Source organism: Peromyscus eremicus, chromosome 3 (genome assembly GCF_949786415.1).
Source record: "Peromyscus eremicus chromosome 3, PerEre_H2_v1, whole genome shotgun sequence".
NCBI classification, from domain to species: domain Eukaryota; kingdom Metazoa; phylum Chordata; class Mammalia; order Rodentia; family Cricetidae; genus Peromyscus; species Peromyscus eremicus.
In genome coordinates this window covers 99,829,781-99,851,301 of record NC_081418.1, presented here as the reverse complement: position 1 = coordinate 99,851,301, position 21,521 = coordinate 99,829,781, and the positions used below count along the sequence as shown (strand labels likewise).

The following is a 21,521-nucleotide window of genomic DNA, read 5'->3' as shown; positions in this document are numbered from 1 at the left end:
AACTGCTGCTCAAAAGCCTAAAAGCTTAAAAACCTCTAGTTTCTGGTCCTCACACCTTATATACCTTTCTGCTTCCTGCCATCACTTCCTGGGATTAAAGGCGTGTGTCTTTCCCAAGCAAGACATGAGATCTCAAGTCCTGGAATTAAAGTGTATGTCACCATCCCTGACTCTGTTTCCAGTGTGGCCTTGAACTCACAGAGAGCTGAGTGGATCCCTGCCTCCAGAATGCTAGGATTAAGGGTGTGTGCCACCACTGTCTGGCCTCTATGTCTAATCTAGTGGCTGTTTTGTTCTCTGGCCCCAGGTAAGTTTTATTAGGGTTCACAATATATTGGGGACACAATATATCACCATATATATGTTATATACACATATATATTTATATCCATGCTAGTTTTAAAAGCATCAGAGTATTTCACTGATAATGAATATAAGTCAACATACCATAGTTCATTTAACCTGTCCAATATTTACAGACATTTGCCTGTTTGCAAGGTGTTGGGGGGGGGTTGATTGTATTTTTGATCTTCATTAACAGAAAAGTGTGCAATGAACATCCTTGTAAATGTATACAGGGAAGAACAAAACACGCGCTAATGTTTTTAACAATCCTGTCGAATTGCCAAACTCTGTCAGCCCACCCATCCACTGACGGCCAGTTTTCGTGGCATCACACGGCAGGTGCCACGACAGCTTTGCACAGCGTGGTTTTCCATTCAGGAAACACCAGAGAGAACAGAGACAAGAGGAGCTCAAGTGCAAGATTCCCACAGCACTCAGGCAGAGGCTCCTGTGCCTGCTACGGAATCTCTGATTCACCTACAAGAGGAACTAAAGGACAGGACATTGATGTCAGAGCAGTGGACTAAGTCCCTGAGTAGACTGTGGGAACTCACGGTGGCCACTAATAAAAACGTTTACCTTAGTTTATAACTCCGGAGGTACCTTCCATCCACTCATGGTAATATTCACAGCAACTTAGATCTGCGTAAGCTGACTGAAGTCTTATTTTTAAAAAATGAATGACAGTGAATTCATTCAGTGAATGAATGGGCAGATGACTGCTAGTTAAAATTTCTGGCTGATGGTCATATTTAGTCAATTTTATAACCATGTATATTTACAATTATGAAAAGTCTCCCATAATTTAAAAATGTCAATATTAGAAAATTGCTAATTGGAAACAGAAGCCATATGTTACCAAAGTCTGTTTACCTTTGAAAAGATTGTAAGCAAGAATTAAGCATATTCTAAGTTGACATTAACAGAATAAATAGTCCTTTGGAAATTATAGGAAATTGTTGGTGTGTTACCCTAAGAACAAATGGTACAGATGCCGACAGGCAGGAAAACACCCAAATGTGGCCTAAATCTCTCAGGAACTACAAAAGCCAAATTGATCTTTTACTTCAAATCTGAAGCACCAAACAACTCACTATAAATTGACCTGAGACGAACAGAAATGCAACAACTGTTAATAAAATACTTGCAAGTGGAATTCAAGAAAACAGCAATGAGTAATTCTCTGTGATGAACATGGCTTCATCCCAAAAATGCAGGAATGGTTCAACATATGAAAGTCAATAATACACCAAATAAATGGACTCAAAGACAGAAATCAGTAACAAGTTAAGGATGCCCAATTTCTCCACTCTCATTCAATATTCTTCCTGAAGTCTTAACTAGAGCAATAAGACAAGTAAAAGAAATGAAAGGGAAATAAGGCAGAAATCCAAGTGTCTGTACTTGCAAAGGATGTGAGTCTCTATGACATCTAAAGACTCCACCAGAAAACTCTCAGGTATCAACACTCAGCACAGCTGCAGAACACAGAACTGACATAGAAAGTGGACATAGAGGGTGCAGGGCAGGGAAGGGAGCAGAGGAACTGCATACTTCCATGTGGAAGCATCAAATTGCTATGAAAATGACCTTTGCACAGGCTGTGTTGGATCAGCAATGCTCACACAAGTCCATGTGCTTCTGCTTTAGTCCCAGCTGAGGTCTATGACTAGAGGGTGGAAACTTTAGGAGTGGTCCTAGGCTTCTGATCATTGGGAGCTCGTCCTTGAAAGGGACCCAGCTCTCTCTCTCTCTCTCTCTCTCTCTCTCTCTCTCTCTCTCTCTCTCTCTCTCTCTCTCTCTCTCTCTCTCTCACACACACACACACACACATTCTCTTTATACAGACAAGATCTCTCATACTTGCTCTGTATGCACGGATGGCTCTGAACTTCTGATCCTCCTGCCTCCACCTGCCAAACACTGGGATTTTGGAGCACATATCATCACACCAAGTATTTTAAGTTGCTGGAAACAAACCAAGGGCTTTGTCCACACTAGGCAAGCACACCACCAACTGAACTACACACCCAAGCCCCTCTTTCTCTTGCTTGTCCTGCGATGGAGAAGGGACTTGCTCCACTGAGTGTCCCTTGCATTTGACATCCTCCCCTCATCACAGGACAATAATGCACAGGACCAAGTGCCTGTGAGGCAAAACAAATCTTTAAAGTTCTAAGTTAGATATCTCAGGTGTTTTTCATGACAGAGAGCTGACTGTCACACCACACTAAGCTGGGTCTTACTATACCACCCACCCTGACCTGGGCAGCTGTGCATTCTCCTGATATCCATGAGAACACAGGAAATAGAGATTATTCTGACTTACAGAATCATCGCATGAAGGAGGATGTGCTGTCATGTGCCTTTAATCCTAGTACCCAAAAGATAGGAGCAGGTGGAGGATCTGTGGGTTCAAAGCCAGCCTGGGCTACATAGAAGCTTTGTGGGTTTTAGTCGCAGGTATCTGAAGTATGGTGCTGAGCTAGAAACAAAACCAAACAAGTTTGAAAATATTATAGCTCTTTAAGCCCTGTCTCTGTACTACCAGCTCTTCCACATATAGACACACAAAGAATTCCTACTTCATGATAAGCATGGGAACCCTAACTAGAAAAGATGAATGAGGATCTATGCATGCAGTACTCATCTTTGTAGGTCCTTCCGTGAGTATGCAAAGAATGCAAAGTCAGGACTTATCCATGGAACATTCCTTACAGTTAGGCAGAAAAAGAGAAATAAGAAACAGATGTAAGGATGACCTGACCCAGCCCAGCTCAAGTAAGGTAGGGCTCGAGGAGAATAGGAGATCTGCAGACAGGAGGCTTGGACCCTAGACAGCTACATTTAGGGAACATCACTCTCCTCAACTGATCTCCCAATGGAGCTCCCCCACCCGCCTCTCTCCTCCCTTTATGTTTAGAGGTGGTTTTTTAAAAAAATACATATGGAGGTGCACCACGTGGATGTCTGGTGTCCAAAGGGGCTAGAAGGGGGCATTGGATCCTTTGGAACTGGGGTTACCTGTGGATGTGTACTAATAAATAGTGGCTGGGAAAGGAACCTAGGTGGCATGGAAGAGCAGTCTGGCACAGCCATATCTGAATGGAATGGCAGAAGTCATAAAGCCAGCACCGCTGCTTGACAAAGATCCAGCAGAGCTGAGCCACGTGATGGCTGCCATGCCACCTTTGGTTTTCATCTCCACCTGTTACATACTTGGGGCACTTTTAATATTTGTACAATTTGAGGATATTGGATTGATGGAAAATTCCTTATGAATCATTTATGCCTTCTCCCAGGAATGCTGCTTCTAAGCGCATCCAGGAAAGTCCTGAACATACTATTCCCCCCCACACACACACTTTGAGGGAGATATCTTTATCTACTTGAAGGTCTTCCTTAGGCCTTGGAGGTTGTGACACATAAAGAAGCCAGAGGTCTGTTTATGAGGCTATGAAACATTCTTGAAACACCTGTCCCTCTACTTACACAGGAACAAGATATTCAAAACAAAGTAAAATTCAAAAAGGTCAACAAGATCCGGTGGGCTAGAGGAGTTGGCCACAGTTCAGATTACAAGCCTCTTCCCACTGTACACTCAGACAATTACGTGGCATACAGCTCTGCCCTACATAGAGACATATTGATGAGCAAAGTGTGGAGTGGAAAGGTAATGAAAGTATGAGGTGTTAGGACCTCCCTCTCTTAGAAGTTAGCTCATGTGGAGCCACTACAATGTCATATGACCAAGGAACAACAGAATGCCAGGATTAGACATATAGACAAATTCTATAAGGATATAAATGTGAACATTGATTGTATTATGCCAGAATTTAAATACTAACTGAAGCAGATTTAGCCTGAGGATTTTTCCTGGGCACTCTGACCATTAAGAGTTAATAATACATTGCTTGAGACATGGCAAAATGCCCAGGGTGGTTGAAGATTTTTGTTTTGGTCTAGTGTCCTTGAAGCAACCAAAATGACCAGCCTGAGCACAGGCTGTCATATGCCTCTAGATTCTCAAAAATTGGGTTATGGGGTTAATGAGTAAGAATGATAACTTTGTTTATTAATGATGTCAAAACTTGAGGGAAAATGATTGGAAATGATAACTCTGTTCTGTCATAGTTTATTAATGATGACTAAAAGATGAGCAAAAGGAAGTGAAACACATGTCCAAAAACAAAAATGATATGATCTATGTTTTGGAACATCATGAATGTATCCCTGCTAACTAAATTCTGTATAAATAAACACTCTGGCTGCTAGTCAGTCAGGCTGCAAGATTCTCCCGACCACCATGGTCTGGCTCACTTCTTTCCCTGCCGACTCCTTACACCCTCTGCAGGACCCATCCACTGCAGAGATGGCTCCCGGCAGCAGTCCATGTTTTTAACTGCTGAGCTACTACCTGGGCCACAAAAGGAGCTTTTCAAACATATCCTCTGGTCCATGACAGCCGCTGTCAGTTTGCAAATCAGACTGAATGACAAGCTTCCAGAATGACTGTTTTTACTCAGCCTGGGGTCTCCTTTCTTCCCCAGCAAGGACCTAATCTGTCCGTACAACATACACTGATGTTATCTGTTTGAAAGTGAACATCACAAGTCAATGATAAATGACTTGGTCAATGACCACTCGTAAGAAACATGTGCCTCTCTCTGGAAAAGGGAACTGTTATGTCTGGGTTGTGTGCTTTCAGCTGCCCAGACGGCAGCCATGTAGGGCTGCTCTAGCCTTCCTGCAGGGTGTCCACTCTGTCCCTTTTATACATGGCTTCTGAGATTCCTATTGGCTTTCACCTGCTTCATGATGTCATTCTCCCTCTCAGCCAATCAGCACCTGATAGAGTCTTGGGGTTCCCCTGGAGCTGACAAACCAAATTTGCCTCAATGTTCAGCATCTCGGATTCTGGACACACATGATTATTCTGAACCTAACAAACCATATTCCATCCCATTATCCAACTTCTATACTGTAATCATATCCCCATGTTGATGATGAAAGGAAGGGAAAGAAACTTGAACATTAATTTGTTAGACAGACCCCTACACTTGGAAGTGTTGAAACAATGTGGAATAAAAGGGAAAGCTCTGAACCATGATCTGGCGCCCTAACTGTGGCCTTGGCTCTGACATTGTCTAGGGTTGTGACACTGGAAAGAGCATTTCCTCTTTCACTAAATGTGTCTTCACCTTCCTTGGTGAGATGACATGCTGAAAGGCTTTGGGGCTCTCTAAGTTACTGAGTCTTTAGGAGCATGGAAACCAGGGAGTTCCTGGGACTGTTTTAGCTGAAGCTGAGAGAGAGAGAGAGAGAGAGAGAGAGAGAGAGAGAGAGAGAGAGAGAGAGAGAGAGAGAGATATTTGGGTATGCAGAAATGAACACTCAGCTCCAAGATGCTTCATGTCAGCAGCTGCCCTCCACCCACTGTTCAACATCAGCATTTTGAAGTTGATGCTAATCAATAGTAGTTTGGGGTATGGAGGGAGGGGGATCAGCTACCACATGTGCCACTGTTCAATCAGCAGCCGAGGCTGGTTGACTTACTAGACAGATGTCCCTTCCTGCTCCGTGGCTGCACTGTGTCTTTCCTGACACTGTGGGGTAGAGGAAAGTCTTCCTCCCCTGGCAGATCAGGACTGTTCGTTACAGTCAAGGGCACAGGAGCAGCTGTGCTCCCTCTGACACCGCACACTGAGTCAAAGTCAGGCACCTTCCTGGTGGAGGAGGTCACCCATTTTTAGTGAACGACTTACAGGTACCTACACAACCCTGGAGACATTCCAAATAAGCTCTTAAAGAGTTTAGTCAGAGCCCAGTGGCACAGCCCTGTAATCTCAGGCCTTCAGAGCCAGAGGCAGGAGAATCAAGGAGTTTCAGGAAATAAAACAATATTCCTAATGTTTGGAGTCTTCTGTCTAGATAAAGAGAACTAAAGAGAGGGGTGAGGCACACAGGGCAGTGAGGAGGCTGATGCTCTGGAGGAGCAAGTTTGGGCTCTTTACAGAAGGCACAGGCCACCTGGACCTGGAGACCACGAGAAAATAGAAAAATAAGGAGAGAATAAAATAAAAGGGAGAACACTGAGCATAGAGATATTACCACAGTTACAGGTAGCTTGGGACTGAATGCTGAAGGGAGTCAAAGACTATTTGGAAATAAATTTAAAAAGAGACTCAGAGTGGGAATTTCTCAGTGCAAGGCAAACAGGGATTCTAATGGGCTCTTTATACACTATGAAGAGGAGAGGCAAAGACCTCCCCCTTTCAAGATCAAAGCACAACGTACAGCCAAGTGTGGGCCCTTCAAAATACCTGGCAACCCACACCCTTGGCCAAATCATCCTAATATGCAGCCCTGCTGGGTAAAGCAAGCTCAGATTCTTTGACCTTGAGTAAGGCCTTACTAGGGAGCCTCTGTGGGCCCCCACACTTCTCCTGCCTCTCATCCCTAGATCCTTAAACAACAGGGGATGAGTTTTCCTTCCTCGTTGTCCCTCAAGTGTGCCTGCAGACTTGAGCATGAGAGATACTAAGTTAATGAGCACACCCATCACAATGCCGCCTGCTTCTAGCAGGGATCGCACCGTGGAAGACATGAGTTGTGCTCCCTCCAAGCTTAGGTGCTCCCTCCTTACTAGTGATACCAGGAGAAGCCTACAGGGCTAGGAGTCTTTGCAACCCCAGCACTAAGAAGGAAGCTACAGGTCGACCCCTCGGGCTCACTGACCAGCCAGCCAGGCCAACTGTGTGAGTTTCCAGACCAGTTATAGACCCTTTCTCAGAAAAATAAGGTCGTCCATATCTGAAGAGGACACCACCAAAAATCTATGGCTAACCTCCACACTCCTGCATATGCATGCATACAAGCCAACAGATACACACACACACACACACACATACACACACACACACACACACACACACACACACACGTACGTACGTGAAGTAGCGTCCTGAGAAGATTGAGGTTTAGCAGTTACTGAAGACAGCCATATGTCAACTGAGTAAGGGGTGGTGGCTGTATTCCACAGCACCAGGGTTATGGAGGGGCTCATGGACTCTATGCTGAGAGGTCAAGCCTGAATAGAATTACACTTTGGTCATCTCTGTGCTGACCAGGTTTTTCTTCCAAGATGTGAAATATTAGCCTAAGTCCTTTTCTCTCTCTGTAGAAGAAAAAAGAAGAAGGGGCCAGAATGCTGCCTTCTGGGAAGACATAACATTTTACAGAAACCTCAGAAGGATTTGCCAAGGGGTCTCTCACCCAGCTGGGCCTTTGGAGGGTGGTGAAGAAAGTAATAGTCGGGAGGTGGACCCTGGTGCACATGGGCATCTACAAAGCCCGCGGCTTCTTCAGTACAAACCACACTTTTCAAGCCAGCGCTGGTGTGGCCTAGAGGAAGCCTCTGATGAGTTAGCCCCCAGCCCATCGGCATCAGCCCCTCAGCCTGGGGAAAGTGTGATGCTGACAAGGCCAGGTTAGTCACCACAGGTTCCTGACTTGGAAAAGACTTGTGTAGAAGTGGTCCCCATTGTGTCTGGGTCAGCCACACAGGATTGAGACTGGAGCTCACTGGTCAGCTGAGGCAGTGCTGATGGACAGGTGTCTGGAGTCTGGAGCACCAAGCACCACAGAGAATGCTGTGTCCCCTTGTCCACGTCCTCAGGCTTTTGTGCCATGGATCCGCTGACTCTGCTGTGGGGACAGAACCTCGTGTGATGAATGCTGTATTTGTGTGTCCTGTTACTCTGTCTTGGAAAAATGGCCTTTAACTTGCATGAGTCAAAACCTCTTCTTAAATGAGGAAGATCTTCAAACTGCAATGCCCTGTCTCAATTAGACACAGATGTGACAGTCAGCCTTCCCCAGCTGTGAGCCTGTGCAGTCAGGGACCAGCACACCTCCTGACACAGATGTGACAGTCAGCCTTCCCCAGCTGTGAGCTGGTGCAGTCAGGAATCCACACACTTGCAAAATTCAGTGAAGGAGCTGGTATTACTTTTAAGATTCATGCTACATGCCTATCCCAGGAGAGGCACAGAGGAAGTGTCTTTTTTATACCAATTTGTCCTGTGGCTACCAGATGGCTTCACATTGCCCACCCGAGTTGAGGGTGGACCTTGCCTACTGAGCCAGTGAACCCCCACATAAGTTTCTTTAGAATCACTTCATAGTCAACTCCAGTGACTCTCCGGGAACACATCCAGGGTCCGAGTCTCTACACATCACTCCACAGAATGAGCAGTGCATGGCAAGGCCTGGCCACCCTGAATTGGATAACTTTATATTTGGTTGCTTTTCAGAGACCCTCGAATTATCAATTTGTTTCAATGTGACAGTTAGAAATATTCATTCTTATGATAGCTAATGCCAGTATTCCCAGCCCTTTGCAAACTGAGACCAGAGGCTTCCTACGAGGTCAAGGCCAGCCTCGGATGGAGTGTGAGACATTGTCTCACAGGAAAAGAAGGCAGGCAAGCAGGCAGACAGGCTGGCATGAGGCAGGAAGGCTGGCTTGCTGACTAATTCTAAACAGAGGACTCAGTTCCCTTTGTGTCCTGTTCTGAGCTCCTCCTGAGTGGTGGCCTGGGGACATAAATTATCTAAGGTCCATATGTGTCCATAAAGTGTGCAGTCCTTTGCAGAGATGGAAGGAACCCTGGGATAGAGAGAGTGCTGAGCAGTGTGTTCACTAGGAGATGTAGGAACTGTGAGGAACGCAGGGCCACTGAGGGAGCACACTTGAACCCATTCCTCACTTCCAAACAAGTCAAGGAGTAATGAGTAACTTTGAAGCGAACCTCACCTAGAGGTTTGAGGCCTGAGCAGGGAAGCTGCTTTAGGCATCCGAGGGTGGGGCTCTTTCCAGAACACCTCAAAAACTCTGAGCAGGCCAGCTAGGCCTAGCATGTGCTAGGGGGACATCTCAGGTTCACCTTGGCATCTGTGGCTTAATACTGCACCCCAGCAAAGCAGAACAGCCAAGGCTGTGAAACACTGAGGTGAGGGAGAAAGATGAGTCATTCACTGAGGCATGTGGGGGTGGTGGGTGGGGTTGAGGTGGTGGAGATGGGGGAGGGTGCTTCCCTCTAGGAGGGAGTGGGACCGAGAGGCCAGGGAATTGTGAAGACAGGGAATTGTGAAGACTTCTCCTCTCTCAACAGGTGAAAGAGGAGGAAATCACAACACGTGGTTTTCCCAGAGCAGAACAGAGGGCCTGAGTGTTGTCACACGAGGAGTGAGAAAGAGCCATTCTTTACACAAGAACCGGGGCTGCTCACCCTAGGCTGGATCCATGTAAGCAAATCTGACCTTCCTGAGGGCGGACCTCCTCTTCTCTGTCTCTTAGAAGGACACTGGCCAAGTCTTTCTCTCAGCAGAGTCAAGTCATTCTGTCTCTTTTGTCTCTGAGCACACACGACTGCTTGTGTCCCAACATTGAGGGCTTTAAAAACACATCTAAACTTTATCTGTTATTAAAAGTAATTGTCGTGCTAGAAACCTCATCCAACTACTGAGGGATCTGGATGCAGAGATCCATGGCTAGGCCCCGGGTGGATCTCTGGGAGTCCAATTAGCGAGAATGAGGAGGGTTTATATGAGCGAGAATTGTTGAGATCAAGGTTGGATAAAGCACAGGGACAAATAGCCAAACGAATGGAAACCCATGAACTATGAACCAATGGCTGAGGGGTCACCAACTGGATCAGGCCCTCTGAGTGGGTGAGACAGTTGATTGGCCTGATCTGTTTGGGAGGCATCCAGGCAGTGGCACCGGGTCCTGCCCTCAGTGCATGAGTTGGCTGTTTGAAACCTGGGGCCTATGCAGGATCGCTTGGCTCGGCCTGGGAGGAGGGGACTGGACCTGCCTGGACTGAGTCTATCAGGTTGATCTCAGTCTGTGGGGAAGGCTTTGCCCTGGAGGAGGTGGGAATGGGGGGTGGGCTGGAGGGAAGGTGAGGGGGGCGGGAGGGGGAGAACAAGGGAATCCGCAGCTGATATGTAGAACTGAATTGTATTGCAAAATAAAAATAAAAAAAAATTAAAAAAAAAAAAAGTAATTCTTCAGAGTTCCAGTTCCTTTTGAGGCTGGGGCCAAGGTCAGCCTGTCATAGGACAGATACGGACATGCTCCAGAGACCATGTGCCTAAAAGCTGCATATATGACGCATTTAAATAAGCCAGGAGAGCTCATTCTGGGGATTGCATTTTCTTCTTCGTGGCGAGCACTTGACTTTGTGCACACCCAAAGAGCTCCTTGGTCATATTTTCAAGTGTTTGCACACGCGCACACTTCTGATGACCTTCAAGGAAACACAGTTCCTTCCCTAGAGAGTGCTTCTGAGTGTTTTTCTTGTTTCAAGACCCGAAACTCACAGAACAAGCTGCTTTTCTTGGCTGTGACAGCTGTAGCCACAATCAGGTGGTTTATTTCTACACTCGGAGAGATCACAGAGACTTGAACTCAGGTCTCAGGAAGTGCTGAGCTGGGAGGCAGGCTCCTGGGCCTTCATCCTTCTCTGTTAAAGTGTATAAATTCTTACCGGTCTGCCTGTCGTGCCTGGGGACACAAATGGGAGATCACACAGAGAATGAGCACCTGTTCACATGAGGCACCTGTACTATAGTCTTCCGGAGGTAAATACAGAGCACTGTGGGTTTCAGAAAAAGAGGGGTCACACCTGAGGTGATTTATGGTGACTTGTAAAGAGGGACCAGTGGGGAGTCTCCTGGGGGAGGGGCCAGCCTTGGTCAGGTTCACTGTGCTCCTGCATCAGTGAGCAGTCCTGTGGACTGGGATTTGTGGTTGGTATCAGAAAAGGATGGCAGATATACGACCCATCAGAGCCGTGGTCTCCATTGTCCAGGGTGGGCAGGAAGAACAGTGATGCTTTTGAGTAAAGGGAGACCTCTTCCGGTTATTTTGGGCAGAACAATGACGTGAGCTAAGCAGACTCCAGATGTTCAAATGAAGGAGCTGCAAGGTTGGGTGAGATGGGGAGGTCAGGTAAGGTTTGGGAGCTGCTACCCTCCAATGAGAAAGAGAGGGTGATGGCTGTGTGTGGGGGGGGGGGCGGGGGTGGGAGGGATTTCAGAGATTCTGGGAATGAGGACTAGAGGTTGACGAGTCTGTGACAGGGCAGGCTTAGAGTTGGACTCATGGGGATGGCAGTGATCCTCTCATAGCATGAGTAGGGTATCTAGAGGAGGACTGAGTTTGGAAGGGGGGTTCAGTCCTAGTGTGTGGAATTCTTAAATTCCACCTGTGAGATATCAGCTCTGTGTGTGTGTGTGGGGGGGGCATTGCAGGCAGTTGGAAGGAGGAGCAGCCGGGTGAAGGCAGGAGAGGGACTGGGAGGCTTCTGCAGGAGCTGGCCCAGGAAAACTGGGAAGTGGGGGAGCTGACTGCAGCTGAGGAGGAGGTCTACTGAGGGAGCAGGGATTGCAGCAGGGGACCAAAGGGCAACAAGGCTGCAGGAGAGCTGGTGCTGGGGTTCACAGAAGCCACACAGCAAGGACATGAAAGAGAGAATTCAGGATGTGACGCAGGGCCAGGCTCCAGCAGGAAGAGGATTCAGATCTCCTGCTGGACTTGGAGCTCACTGAGGACGCTGGTTTAATGAGTTTTAGACCATGGTGGGCAGAGGCTGCAAGGTTTAAAGAAGACATAAGTCTGGGTGTACTGGCACACTCCTGTGATCCTAGCACTCTAGAGGGCGACACTGGAGGAATATGACTTTTGAACCAAACTCTGCTACATAGCAAACCTTGTCTAAAAAGGAAAGTCTACTGATGGTCTGTCCCAACATTGAGGCTGGGTGTGGTGATATATTGTGTACCCTAACAAAGCTTGCCTGAGGATCAGAGGACAGAGCCAGCCACTAGATTAGACATAGAGGCCAGACAGTGGTGGCACATACCCTTAATCCTATCACTTGGGAGGCACAGATCTATCTGGAGCTCTGTGATTTCAAGGCCACACTGGAAACAGAGCCAGGCAGTGGTGGCACACGTCTTTAATCCCAGTACTGGGAAGCACACACACCTTTAATCCCAGGAAGTGATGGCAGGGGGGAGAAAGGTATATAAGACATGAGGAAATAGGATCTACAGCAGTTCAGCTGAGACCCATTCAGGTGAGGACTCAGAGGCTTTCAGTCTGAGGATCTGTGGAGTTGGTGAAGTTGACTCTGGCTTGCTCTGCTTCTCTGATCCCCAGGCAAGTTTATTAGGGTACACAGTGTATCACCACAGCTGGGATCTAGGGGAAGGGAGAGTGATGAGGCTGCTCTTGGCAGAGCTGGCCTAACAGAGTACTGGTGTGTGTGTGTGTGTGTGTGTGTGTGTGTGTGTGTGTGTACTGTGAAATTACATGATCAGGCTTTTTGGGCTTTGTTTGGTGGTAGTGGTGTTTAGTTGGTTGGCTTTTGTTTTTTCTTTGACTTGCCTTTAGTTATCCAAAAGCTTGGTATTTTAAAGTGTAGCTTACTTGTGAGTGTACACAGACAGACTAACAGTGTAGTCTAATGAATCACTGAGCAAGCATCTCTGCATACACTGCTGAGAAGGAACCGGAACCTGCCAGAGGCCTGGTCCACATTTCCACTTCCCTCTCTGCGACTGCTCCCCTCCTGCTCCCACATCCCTTCCTCTCTTCCCTTGGTGTTCTCCTCCTGAGTGTGTGTGTGTGTGTGTGTGTGTGTGTGTGTGTGTGTGTGTGTGTGTATGTGTGTGTGTGTGTGTGTGCTCCCCACATGCTGTACTTCAGCACCGCTTGGGTGTCGCCTTCTTGAAATGTAACTTTTACATCTGGCTTCCCTGACGTCGCCTCTTTGGGGTTCATCCCCACTCTGGCATGCAGTTCTCTGATGTGTTTTTACATCGGATAAAACAAGAGGGCTAAGATAATGTCACAGGAGGACAGTACCACATCAGAAGGGCACGTGGGGCTGGCCCCTCTTCACACAGGGAGAAATCACACGGGTCTCAGAGGTAGGATTGAAGGCAGGAGCTGGAGACCCCCAGAGATTGTTGAACTCATGTTTGAAGTAGTCACGGGAACTCTTGGTGAAGCTGGAGTCAGAGTCTGCTGTGGACAGGAGGGAAGCAGAGGGGTTAGAGGCTGGAGAACGAAGCTTGGAAGGTTACTGTTTAGACACCAGGCAGAGCTAAGCAGATGGCAGAGGGATCTTGTCCTCAGGGAGGGACCAGCTAGGAAGAAACTGAGAGAAGTTCAGTTTATTTTGAGCCCCATGAATCAGGAGGACAACACAGATCGTCCCCTCTACTTCGCCTAGCAGACCACAGGTCAAATGTCTCTAGTAAGTAGTCCTGTGAACCAACAGCCTAAGTTTCCCCGCCTAATATCTATTCCTGAGCGTGGGATATCTCCCCCTTTCCCTTGTCTTGGGACTCCCCTCCCCCAACTACCAAGAACATGGGCCTGAAGTTTCAAAGGTACACCCAAGATAAAAAAATTTCCCTTAGAGGTCTGCCCCTTTCTGAATGGAGACGGAGGAGGAGTGAGTGGGGAAGGGGGTAGATGGGAGGCGGCAGGGGTGGGGTGGGGTGGGGTGGGGTGAGGAGCAGCAGAGAGGACAAGAGGAGACGGGGTGCGGGGGGAGGGGAAACTGTAGTTGGTATAAAATAAAAAAAATTTTTTTTTTCCTTTGAACTCCTTAACTTCACCTCCATCCCTAGTCTATCCGTCCCAGCAGATTTCAAATCAACTCTACACCCCTCCGGCAACTCATCAGCCTCAGGTGTTCCCTTGGAATCTGTATCCCAGACATCTCCAAAGTGGCTAGCCCCAGAATGTCGGGCCTCACAAACTCCAACACTGCCTACACTTCCCTAGCCTCAGATGGTCCCGCAGTCTGGACAGTGATTGACATGGCCTACTCTCCCTGGACTTGGCCAACATCCCAGCTTCCTTGGGTCCCTAACAATGATGCCCCAGTGTCAGTAGGAAATTGCCAGAGAGAATGCTGCCCCTCACTCCTTCCAGCTCCTCAACCCAGAACGTCCTGGCTGTTATGCTTTCCTCTGGAGCCTCTTACTTTTCCTCCCTCCTCCTTCAATCCCTTTCGACTAATAACTCCCTTTCCTTGACCTTTGCCCCGATCAGCAGGCAGTAGCTAGAAGAATGGTGCCCACTTCGACATGCAATGACCCAGCAATGAAACAAAAAGGTGGGAATGAAGGGCTCTCTGACAGGCCAAGCACTGCCAACATGGTGCTGACAGGTCTTGTCCTCTCCCATCTAAAGCTAGCCACAAGGGCCATTCCCTAATTTGGCCACTTCCTTATGCCCAGCTCACTCCTGATCACCAAGGTCCAGCAAACAAAATTCACCATTGACTAAACTGACTAGCATGTCCAATCAGGACTCACCAAGTCACCCTAGCAGACCCCCCTTTTCTCCTTAAAATCCGCTCCCGTGAACCCATCTGATGTTGTCCTGCCCAATCCAGAGGCAGCCCCCAGCTTGTCCCCTCCTTTGTCCTGAGAATTTGGTACCTAGGTGTGTTCTGTTCCGGCTCCAAGACCCCTTCAATTTTGTATTCCTCAAGAGAGCTAGTGTGGGGAAAGCAACGAAGCATCCTGATTTCTTTAAAATTATTTTTCTACCCTGGATGTTCTCCGTCAGGGCCTAACGGTCTCTGTTTCTAACATTACTCACCCCCTCTGTTCCTAGCATTGACTCGTCTGAACAGACCTAATCCCCTGCTTGACACTTCCTTCTTCCCACTCGTTTCTGTGTTGAGTTCCCGCCCCATCTGGGCACCGTGCAAGAACGGCGTCTAGGGAGACGGAGATAGAAAGAGCAGGGAGACATTGATGAAGAAGATGACAGAGGAGGAGGAAGAGGAAGGAAGGAGAAATGGAGCAGGTAATTCATCCAGAGAAGAGGAGAAAGGGGAGGAGAAGAGAGGAGAGAGAGACTGAAAGAGATGGAGGGGGAGGGGCCTAGAAAAGGAGAGGTGAGAGAGGAGGAGAGGAAAGGGAAGGAAGGGGAAAGAGGAGAGGAGATGGAGATGGAGACGGGGAGGAGACTTGGGGGCGGAGCTGCTGACCTTGAGTCTGCTTTTTCTCATTTCAGAACTGGAGTTCTCACACTGACACCTTTTGGAGTGGAAGAAATATCATTCTGCCCACCGAGGGGTTCCATCTCCATGAACAGGACACACCTCTCTTCTGTGTATGATCTATTATGAGAAATCACAGCCATGTTTGCAGGCAGGACACAGAGCTGATAATTCCCGTCCTTTCTGACCCACTTGGGAGTTCAGCCTCAGCATTCTCCTTTTAGAATTCTGTGAGGACCATGTGTCCAGGAAGCAGTGGGCACTGGAAACGGGTTCTCAGATCTGCCACCCGGTCACTTTCTATCTGAGAGGATGCTGACCCCTCCTGCTCCCTTTTCCTGACATCTGGGGATTCTAATACTGGTACTTTACAGGCTGTTGAGAGGATAAAGGATCAGGACTGGGTGTAGCTCATGGGCAGAGTGTGTGTTCAGCATGCTTGAGGCCTGGACTCCATCCCCAGGAACACGGGGAAAGAAGTAACAGCACAAAGAATGGAATCCATCAGCTCAGTCTCCAAAGCCCACCCCAGCATGGGTGACAGCTCACGAAAGCTGACGGTCTGGAGCACACTGCACAGCCTGCAGGAGCTCATCAGGTTGAAGAGTGTCCTTTCTAGGTGGCTCAGTTTGTAAAATTCTCTTCCAGGCATCTCCATTGCTGTGTTTCTTTTCAGGCTACGTTCCGGGCAGCTGGTCTGGTCTCAGTCTTCCTTGCAGCTTGCCTTCCCTGAGCCTGACTCCCAGAAGTCTTTATTGTTTACCTGGGGGGAGGGGGCTTCTCACTGTTGCTCACAGTGGGGAATTTGACAGTGTCGTCCATATTAATCATGGTCCAGGAAACTTGCACATGCGAGGCGCCTTCCATTCAAAGACACAAGGACAGATGGTGGTCTCGCTTGGCTCAGAAATCTCACAAGTAGGAAGGAGACTTAGTTCTCAGGCTGTGCCCACGTGGCACAGCTGTTAGACAAAGGAGTTGGCAGTTAAGTAGGATGTGTCCACGATGTTGAGTGTTTTGGCTGTCCTTTCTCTACTTAGGCAGGCGGTTACAGGAGCATTGCTGGTGTGAGGCAGAACCAAGATTCCTGTGCTCACCATGCGGCCTGTTGAGTGGAACAGGAAAGAGGTTTCCGCCTTAGCCTTCACTGTAATCACAGTCACCAATGACTATGGTCACCACCTGTCTGTGTGGCTCATCACAGTAAGACTTCCTGAGCTGTCCACCATTTTGAGTAGGCATATGAATACAAGATTTCCAGGCTGTAATCAGGGAAAGACTCCTAAAGCCCCAGGGACAAGAGCACTGGGTGATTGAGGAAGGGGATGATGGGAAAGGTCTTATCAGTCACGTCTAGTCTGCACTTTAGTATTCCAGGATCTAAAGAGTTGCTCATGACTCTGAGGAACTTGGGGCCACAGGAGGGATTTCCCTGGCATAATGTCTTTGACCTTGACAGGGCAGTGTGCACTGAGAAGGGGCCTCGCCCTCCAGTTCTGTTCTGCAGAAGAGCAAACTCAGGGCAGGGATGAGCTCAGGTTCCAGTCTGTAGTGACGCCTTCCAAGTTTTGTAACTGCTATTTCAGACTTCTAGCTAGAGCATGGGTTTTTTTGTTTTGTTTCTCCATTTAGACTTACAGAAGTCAGCATCTTGAGAGCAGAGTAAATCTTCCATTCATCTCCCCAGCGAGATTTCTGAGACAGTAGAGCATACTTCTTGGTTCTGTGACTGATGTGTTACAGGAGGTTAGAATCCCTGGGTGAAGCCTCTCACTAGGTGACAGTAGCAAGCACCCCTGTCCCTAGCTCTGACAAACCTGTGTCTCCAGACATGACCTAAAGCTATCTGAGGAGGTGTGTTGCCCTGACTGAGACCTAGTTCCCTAAAGTACTATATAAGCAGAACTCCACATTGTGACTTGAGAGGGGAGGAAAGAGACCACTATCTTAATGATCTGATTTGAAGTAGTATGGGCTGTTTCCTCTAGATTCTACTGGACCACTAATGTCATCCACAGCCTCCCGAGTGCTGGAATGGCACTCAGACAGCTGGAGTTTGTATTCAAGTGCCTGTGTTTGAAAAGAGCCCTTAGGATCCAGCAACAATCACAGGCCTCGCTCTTTCCAGGCATGGGATGAAGGTAGACAGGGTTTTTAGGGTGTGCCTCTTCTCACTCCAGGAAGTTTTTCTAGACTAGAGCTGCACACTGATCACTCTGTAGTTACAGGTTCTCAAGGGGCTGCCATACTCCTACACTTTGGCTTAGGGAGACCCTCTGTGGGGCCTGCTCTTGAGAAAAGTCTCTTTGTTAGCCCCCAGGATGACCACAGTATCCTTTGGAACCTAAGTGAAGTTCCTCTGGGCCAACAGCTCTTAGAGGGATTGGCCCATATGGCTGAGCATTCCCTCAACAGGCTTTCTGCAGGTGGAAGCTCTGCAATACAGTAGTTTGGCTCCGTCCATGTCTCATAAACGCAGACCAGGGAAGTCACTTGTGTGAGTCTCAGTCTGAGCAAGAGACTGAGGACCCAGCACATGTCCACAACCCAGAGTCCAGAGCCGAGCAGACCTGCAGTCTAAGGACACAGGAAGAGCATGAATGTCCCAGGAGAGACACAGAGGTAATCTTTTCTGTTCCCTGCAGCTCCTGGCTGGCTGCATGCTGTCTACCTGTATGAGAGTGGGCCTTGCCCACAGAGTCCAGACACCCACATACATACCAGTTTCCTTAGAAATCCCTCATGGTCACATTCAGAATAATGCTCCAATCAGGTTGACACTAAATTCTGTGACCACGACTTATAGTCAGCTGTGGCCAGAGGTTGGAGAAGAGGCCTTATGTCCCCTCTGTGGTCATCAGGAAGAAGGCATCATGGGAGGGATCCCAATGACTTAGCATTTTTATGTTCTCTTTTATAATTAGACTTTTTAAACCAACAGTTGTTCAAACTTATGGCTTGAAGGAATTATTGTTCCGCCCATGAAGAGTGTTCCATCCACATAAACACAGCAAACTGTTTATGTGGCAGTCTATACAAAGGACATGGAAGGTGGAAGCTCTCTATTTGCCTGTTCAATCTTGCTCTTGATAGCAAATCCATTCCTTCACAAGCCTTAGAGCTTACTTCTTTCTGGTATACACTGAAGACCACCTGAGACATCCCACCTTGTGGACTGAACAACAACTGAATTCTTTGACCTTCTGTTGGTAGACAGGCATTGTTGGATTAGCTGGACCACAGCCAGAAACCCAGTCTAATAAATCCATTTAGATAGATGATAGATAGACAGATAGACAGACAAATAGATAAATAGATTCTTTCTATATGATCTGTTCTTCTAGGGAACCTAGACTAATACAGTATGTATGTGTGTGTGTGTGTGTGTGTGTGTGTGTGTGTGTGTATGCTTTGTGCTCATTTGTGTCCCACACCTGAGTAAATTCAGAATGTCAACATTAAAATAGGAATAAAAAAATGCTCTATTTATGTCTGTCTTAGAACCTAAACCAATTTCATAAATATTCTTGAAGTTTTCTTCCTCACACTTTGGATTTTCAATGAATTGCCAGTAGTAAACACCCTTTGACTCAAGGAGTATTGTCTTATTTATGTTTTTAGTGTAGTCAAGCCTATGCATTCACACCCTAAAAGGCATTAGCATAAATTTGGTTTATTCCTTATGTACAGTTTAGTCATTACAATGATGTCTTTTCCTAAAATTACATGAAAGTAGATCATACTGATCTGTGAGTTTCATCTCTGGTTAGTAAAGTAATATCACACAGTCACTTTACTATAGGAAGGGTAAATGGAGAGTGGCCTAGTTGGGGACTGGCATTCTACAAGGGGAATTTAGATTTCTGAAAGAATCATGAATTAACTTTCTCTTACCTTTCCCAAAGGAACTTTGAGAACAGCAAAAGGAGCCCCAGGCATCTGCTGTGTACTGGACATAGTCTTTCCACCTGTGACAAAGGTCTGTGGTTAGCTAGATTGCATTCAGGGATTGAAGGCGTCTTTGTGATGGACAGCCAAGCCCACATGGCATGTCCTTTCTCTCTGCTCTGCCTTTTGCTGCTCAGTCTATACACCTCCTTCTAATAACCATCTCTGCTTTCCTTCCCCCTGTTTCCACATCTTGAAATAGATACAAGGCAGCAGTCCCCACCAATAAGCAATGCCCCAAACTAGGGCCGGACAGAACTTCTGCATCCCTGATAAAACTCAGCCTGACATCAAATACTAAGGTGACATAAAGGACATGAGTTCAGAAGGGGGATTATATGAGAAGAAGAAAGGGTCTAATAGGTTGGAAAGGGTAATAAGAGATAGGACTGGGGACAGAAGAAAGTCAAGAAGTATTTTCTCATACTACTTGTGAAATCCATGCCAATTTGTGGAATCTAAATTTAAATATATACACTTACATACATTTATATGCATACACATACATATGCATGAACATATAAGGTGGAAAATTTGGGATAAAAGAACCAGCAGGAGGTGCAAAGAACAAAGAAGAGATTCGTGGGAGAGTGAATATGAGCAGAGTGTAACGATTATGTGCATGAAAATATAAGGAAACTGTGTTTTCTATGCTAACTGTAAATATGAGTGAAAACATTATGTCACAATGAATACATCCACACTTACTAAAAGTGCTCAAATTCAATACTTTCACCACACAGTGGTTCCAGTCTCCACATAACTGACATCAATTCCATCAGTAGAAAGCTCCAAGTTCTTATAGGAGTAGACAACCTGAAGTTCAGTCACGCCAGGGGTCAGTGTGGAGAGTGAGAGCTGAGCTGTTTTTTTTTTTTATTGAGTATGCCCGAAGCATAGAAAGTGAGGACTGAGTGGCAAGGACCAGGCTGGAGTCACAGAGGAGCCTGGATCAGTAAAACCCAGTGTCACAGGCCATGACAAGGAGTTGGCTTTTCGTTTAAAATATTTTATGGTCTTTGGGCTGTCTCCCCGCTCTATTTCAGTTTTTAAGAATTCACCATATTTAGGGTTTCCTGTGTAGAAAATGCCGTGGAGGGAAACAGAGTAGATAACGGGACCCATGTAGGCCTCTTGTGCACTAGGTAAGTCAAGTTCTGCACTGGGATGCTTAAGCCTCCAGGGACGCTGCCAGACTCTGAGGATATCCCGGAGATACAGCGCAGGACTTACTGAAGTCTGGGGAAGGGCATGGGACAGTCGTGTCTGCCCCTAGATATTGCTCATTGGTGAAGCTAAAGGAATTTCTAATTGAAGTCTGGGTAAGCGGCTTTTAGGTAGTGCTTGTTTGTGGACATAAAACTAAGGACTTGCTGAATTCTGGGATGGGGAGAGTCCACGCCAGGCTTCAGCAACTCCTTACTTGTGGAGATAGAACTATGGACTTTTGAAATTTGGGCAAGGGAGCAGACAGTCGCAAGAAGGGGGTCACCAACACCTGTGAGGAAAGTCGCAAAACCATCCAGAGGCAATGACAGCGGAAACTCCCTCAAGTGACTCTCTCCGCCTCCAGCGTTCTTGAAGTGACTGAACATCTCCAGCTGGTACCTAGGGCTGGGTGTCTTCAACTCAGTCCGGATCCCTCACGCTTTCAGCGCCCAAACAACGACCTGCAGGCCGCTGGTCCTGCGCTTCCTGGTGCACATGCGCACTGGCTTGCAGGGAAGCCTTAGAAAAGCAGAGGCAGAAGAGCTTCTCTTTCCAAAGGGCTTTTGTCTCCGCAGCGCCCTCTGCAGCTCGAGGCAGGTAATGCAGATATGCTAGGTGGCGCTCCCACCTCCAGAGCTCCAATTCTGCAGACCAGGAAGAAAAGTTCAATGCTCCTCCCGCACTGTCCCACAGGCCTCTGTGTTCTTTATGTACATTTTGTGCATTGTTCATAGTATTTAGTTTCACACATGTATAGTCTCTTTCTGAACAAAAGTAAACATTATACATTTACAACATGCCCCCAAATGATGTGCATTCATATCCATTCTCATTGTAAAAGGCTCAGAGAAGTTCACTGACTATAGTCAATATAACTAAAAGTGACACCATTTATTTAACTGTCCAGTATTGACAGAC

At 47.2% G+C, this 21,521-nt stretch overlaps 1 long non-coding RNA gene across 2 annotated transcripts; it reads right to left on the bottom strand.

Annotated features, from left to right (window-relative positions):
• Positions 1 to 10,746: 10,746 nt before the first annotated feature.
• Positions 10,747 to 21,074, bottom strand: LOC131905984 (uncharacterized). Of its 2 annotated transcripts, none has more exons than XR_009378086.1 (4): positions 20,893 to 21,074; positions 19,341 to 19,414; positions 13,286 to 13,447; positions 10,747 to 10,918 (listed from the first exon to the last, which is right to left on the bottom strand). It is a non-coding gene; the product is annotated as an uncharacterized LOC131905984 (long non-coding RNA). The 2 variants fall into 2 exon arrangements; XR_009378087.1 differs by having other exon boundaries at positions 13,286 to 13,444.
• Between the last annotated feature and the right edge of the window lie 447 nt (positions 21,075 to 21,521).